A 6,079-nucleotide genomic window follows, 5' to 3' on the forward strand; every position below is an offset into this window, starting at 1 on the left:
CTGGAAGTGCCTCTCAAATATTACATGATGCACTTGTCTGTCTCCTAATGTCGTTTCCCTGGATTGGACATAAAATGGCTAATAACACCAACAACGTGAGCAATATCAGGTCTAGTACATACCACGACATACATCAAGCTCCATCTACAGTATAAGGGACCTTGCTCATATCTTCCTTCTCTTTATCTATAGAACTCTGTTTGTTACTCAGTTTGAAGTGACTAGATAAAGAAGAACTTACCAGTTTTGCTTTACTTATATTGAAACGCTCAAGCACCTTCTTTAAGATTGCTCTTATGACATATACAACTTATTGGATGCTCTGTCTCGAACTATTCGAATTTCAAGAATTTTTTTTGTTGGCCTCAAATCCTTCATGGCGAAAGGATTAGTTCAACTGTTTCTTCATCTTGTCAATTCTTGGGACATTCCTACCAACTATCAAAATGTCATACACATAAAGCAATAATACAGTAAAATCATCATCAGAAATTTTTTTAATAAAAAGACCATGATCAGAAGTAGTCTTTTTGTAGCCTTGCTTCTCTATAACTGACTCAAACTTCTTATACCACTGCCTTGATACCTAATTCAACCCATAAAGACTTTTCTTCACATTACACACCATATACTCTTTTTCTTTCTACTTAAAATCCTCTGGTTGTTCCATGTAGACTTCTTTATCTAAATCCCCATGAAGAAGTGCAGTCATAGCATCCATTTGCTCAACCTCTAAGTCAAGACTAGCTACCAAACCCAAAACTACATGTATAGAAGACATCTTGACAAATAAAGCAAAAATTTCATCAAACTTGACACCTTTCTTCTGACTGGACCCTTCGACAACCAATCTCACTTTGTAATGCAAATTTGAGGTATCTTCTTCGTGTTTCATTATATAAATTCACTTATTTTTCAATGCGGTTTTTCCCTTTAGGCAATTTCACAAGCTCAAAAGGGTGGTTTTCATGTAAATATTTCACATCATCTTTCATGGCATCAATCCACTCTCTTTTGTGCTCATCTTCTATGACCTCTTCATGACTCTCAGGCCTTCCCCTATCAGCCAATAAGAAATATTCATTAGTTGAATATCCTATTGACAGACGTCGATCTCTGACAGATCTTCTATGTGAAACATCTGTAGGAATTTTTGTTTCTGGCAACTATTCTTGAACGCTATCATCTGCCTCAACCTATTCAGAACCCTCATCTATATCAACAAATTGATCATCCTGAATCCCATTTTCTATTTGTTTAGAAGGTTGTGTCAATGAAACTGAACTCAAATCAATTAGATCATCACTATGCTCAGATGTTGTTTTATCTGTCTTCTCAATGTCTCGTATTGTTTGGTCATCTACAAACACAACATCTCGACTTCTTATGAGCTTCTTCTGTACTTGATCATACAGCCTATAACCAAACACATCTTGGCCATAGCCAAGAAACATACATGGTCTAATCTTTGCATCTTGTTTCGATATCTTATCTTTAGGAACATGAACAAAATCTTTACAACCAAAGATACGTAGGTGATCATAAGATATATCCTTATTTGACCATATTCTATTTGGAACTTCTGATCCTAAAGGAACACATGGTGTGAGATTCAAAAATGTACATGTATTCAATGTTTCACCCCAAAACAATTGCGATAACTATGGCTCTGAAAGTAAGCATCTCATTCTCTTAACTAGTGTTCTGTTCATTCTCTCAGCTATCCCATCTAACTAATAAGTCTTAGGAGGTGTCTTTTGATGTCGAATACCATAATTTCTGAAGTACTCCTCAAAAAGTCCATAATACTCACCTTCATTGTCAATCCTAATACACATCAACTTTTTACCCGTTTCTCTCTCAACAAAGGCATGGAACTTTTTAAACATTTGTAACACCTGATCTTTAGTTTTCAAGGTATAGACCCACGTTTTCCTTGAATGATCATCAATAAACGTCACAAACTATGATCCACCTCCAAATGTTTTTATTTTCATAGGACCACATACATTAGAATATAACAAGTCTAGTATATTTAGTTTCCTTGAATGTTGAGATGACTTAAAAGTAACTCTTGTCCGCTTTCCTGCCAAACAATGAGGGCACCTTTTTAGGGGTGCACTCTTTATGTCATGAAGATGATGTTTTCTTAGCTAAAATCTTCAAACCTTTATCACTCATATGGCTAAGTCTTTTATGCCAAAACTCTAACACTCTTTTCATCATTCACTGTATTTATATCACAATCAGTGATCTTATTCTCCATATAATATAGTGAGGAATGTTTTTCTCCCTTAGCTGCAACCATAGAGCTATTAGTAAGCTTTCATTTATGATCATTGAAGGTATTTCATAAACCTTCGTCATCAAGCTTACCTGTAGAAATCAAATTCATACGAATATTAGGAATGTGCTTCACATTCTTCAAAATCAAGTTAGAAGCATTTTTGTTCTCCAAATGTACATCTCTGATACCAACTGCTTTTGTTGATCCATCATTACCCAACCTAACATTGTCGAAATCACTAGGTGTAACATGAACTGAGGCACCACTGTCAATCACCCAATTTCTCAGTTGTGTAGCAAGATTTATAACATCACCGTCAAATAAAATGTAAAAATATTCAATAGCTACAGTAATTGTGTCTACATCACTGTGATCGTCATTCTTCTTTTCTGTGCCTCTATCATTTTTATTGTCCCTTTTATCGTCATTCACATATAAACTTGACAATTTGACCCATTAAGGGTAACCATCTTAGATGCACTAGTATCCATATTCAACACAAGGACATCGCAATCACTTAACCAACACTCTGATACCACTTTGTTAGGATAAACATTATATCTTTCGGAACGATTATTTTACTCTTATGTGAATCTAATAGAATACTAATGAACTAGACACAACAGTAATAATCAAGTAAAGATACAGACAATTTTACGTGGAAAAACCTCCTCAATATGAGGAGTAAAAAACTACAGACGGAATTCAAAATCTCCATTATAATCAAATAATGGGTACAAACAAATTCCCCTTAGTCACAACTAAAAGCATACACAGTAAATAACTAAAGATTAACAATCTCGGCAACAAATGACAACAATAATGAAGAATAAAATTAGAACTGTCTCACTTCAAATAGCAACCAATTACCCTCGGTATCTAAATGTAGGTAGCTCCAAAAAAAATCTCTACCATCCAGATCGAATACCCTCATGTTAAGAACAAGTTGTCAAAATTTCAACTCAATCGAACCACGGATTGATCCCCAAATGATTGAGAAACATTGTTGAACCGAACAAGGATTTTCTCTAATTTTTATCACCGCCTTTTTAGTCTCTTGGTCTGGATGTTGCATTATCACTAGCAGCTACTCTTTTTTTCCCTGGTTTAATAAACAAAACCTAATAAGCCCAAGTAATGATGGGCCTTAAATTGTTCTTTTACTGAAAAAGTGAAATAAACCCAACAACTTGCGTCATAGAAATATGATATATGTAGCTAACTCATAGAAAGGTGGAAGTCTTATAGGTTTTGAATTGGCATTGAGTTCAAAGGTTGGGGGTTGCTAATCCCAACTACATTTTCTCATCTGTTCTCTTAATCCATTATTGTGTTGTGTGTTCACCTTATCCCCATCAAACCCTTGCAATTTTAACTTTTTTTTTTTTTTTAGTTTATGATTTTCACAACAAAAAACACCTCACTATTTGATTAGCATCTCCCCGCGTTTATAAGTAAAAAGTCATTAACAAAATTTTGCTTTCACTTAGTTAATATCCCCGTGTTCGACCTCGATTCTTACCGAACTACCTCCTAATTTGTTTATATTTGGATTTGTTAGGAAAAAAACTTGTGTAACTCTTAGAGATTTTTATTACATTAACTGAACACGATTGAGTACACAAACAAGTCCCGACTGGAACAATGCTATTAATAAATCACACAACAAACTGCATGATATTTTGCCGATAAAAAGTGAAGCCAACTCAAGTACATTAACGTAAACTATATCTGATATATCTATTGATACACAAATGGAGGTAGTCGGAATAATAAAAATAGAAAACAAGTTTAAACTTTTTGCTATATTTTCTATTCTAGAAATTCATAGCAAAATTTGTAAATACATTTATTTATTTATTTATTTTACTTTTGCTCTCAATTACAACTTTTTCTTAATTTCATAAATCAAAAATAAAAAATCAAATGGTTATCAAATAGAACATAGCAATTAAAATTCTTTCATGATTAGAGAACCTTTTCTTTTGTATCTGTATGAATCAATATTATTACATTCCAATTCCTTCCCGATACCTCTCAAGGAGAATTGCGAATTTAATCCGAAATTGATAGGTTAGTGTAAGTTTATCCATGCGGTTATGCACTCTTCGAATAGGAATCCATTTTCTGAAAGATTCTGGCTTTCACCTTTTTTTTTTTTTACTAAACTATAAGTTTATAATAGTCAAGCCCTCATGTTGTAACTTTTGAAAAGAAATTGATCTAACAAATTTGTAAATCTATTTTCCCCCAAATAGCTTATTCAACGATAAAGATTATATTCTTAGACCTAACCACATCATAATATTGCATTCTAATGTGTAACATTGAATATTTGTTTGTGTCATTATTTCTTTTAACCAAACTTGTAATTATTTTGATTTGAATTATATTAGAAATTAAAGGCATCTTTCACAAACACCCTAATAAAATAAAGGGATAGTTGCAAATATAGACATTAGACCCAAAGTATTAGCAGATATAACATAATATAAAAAAAATGTAAATATGACCCAATTTAAATAGTCTATAAGTGATAGACCATATTATTGGTAGGAGTTTATCATTGATAGATCATATCACTAATAAGAGTCTATCAATGATAGAAGTCTATCGTTGATAGACTTGTCTATATTTACAATTTTTTTTTAAATGATGTTATACACTTTGTTATTATTCTTAAAAATGTTACCAATTGCAATTATCCTAACATAAATTTGAAAATAGGAAATTAAATGAAAACGAAGTAAATATATATTCAATGCTGCAAATTATGATTTGAGTAGGTACTATTTTTTCTCTTTTTTTTTTAGGTATATTAACATGGATAATGTGTATAGTTTGCTAATACAATATACACCCATGTTGTGAAGGTCACATAGAATATTATTTTACTACACTCGATTATTTTAGGTTATTAATGACAATTAATACGCTCGTGTATTTCATGATAAGGCACAAATGCCTGTATAGATGAAGTAAAATAATGTTGGAAGTTAACGAAGCTATAGTTAGTATCCTAATATTCATAATTAGAGTTAATTGAGTCGACAAAATTTGAGAAAAATTAGAAAGAGATTAAAGAAAGAAAAATAGAATGAAACAAACCTATAATAATAGATAAATATCATTATTTTAGTCTGGTTATGCCATTTTCCTATAAAAAAAAACAATAATTACTGTTATTACTTAAATAGGCCATATTGTTATGAAATATAGAGACTAGTTTATACTAGTTATACTTGAAGACATGTTCAAAAGAAATGAGCTGATAGTTATCGTAACGTACCATATTAACTGAGCCATTCTATTCCCAATTACAACTTCAGCAATGGGCCTCAAACCATTCTTTACACGATGAAAATCAATTTATCATTTTCTTTCTCGTTATGCTTATTCACTGCATTCCTTTCAGCTTCTTGCACATGTGGGGAATTGATACTCTTAATCGGTACTAGAGGAATCGAATTCTCACCACTCATATTGGAATACCTTTAATAAATAGTTATTTATAAGATAAGTTCAGTATTTATAGATGTGGTTCAATGTTGTTGACATTAAAATCGTCTAATCGATAGGCTAGAATCTTATGTTTGAACCTAGCCTGTGAATTAAAACAAGGAACTAATACACCATCTGTAGATTAGGTGATAACTCCAAATCAAAATCTTTTTTCTGGGACCATGGTAATATTATCTTAGTCAAAGAATCTACCTTTTCGTGATTAGACTAGTCTATTAACATTGGCATTTTGTTTTGTAAATAAACTCACATTATTATTTATTTTATACA

General features: G+C 32.0%; 1 long non-coding RNA gene across 1 annotated transcript; it reads right to left on the minus strand.

Moving 5' to 3' along the window:
• Window positions 1–2,980: 2,980 nt before the first annotated feature.
• LOC120081290 lies at window positions 2,981–5,757 on the minus strand. The gene is made up of 2 exons (XR_005482760.1): window positions 5,577–5,757; window positions 2,981–3,389 (listed from the first exon to the last, which is right to left on the minus strand). It is a non-coding gene; the product is annotated as an uncharacterized LOC120081290 (long non-coding RNA).
• Between the last annotated feature and the right edge of the window lie 322 nt (window positions 5,758–6,079).

Source organism: Benincasa hispida, chromosome 7 (assembly GCF_009727055.1).
Source record: "Benincasa hispida cultivar B227 chromosome 7, ASM972705v1, whole genome shotgun sequence".
In the NCBI taxonomy this organism is placed as follows: Eukaryota; Viridiplantae; Streptophyta; class Magnoliopsida; order Cucurbitales; family Cucurbitaceae; genus Benincasa; species Benincasa hispida.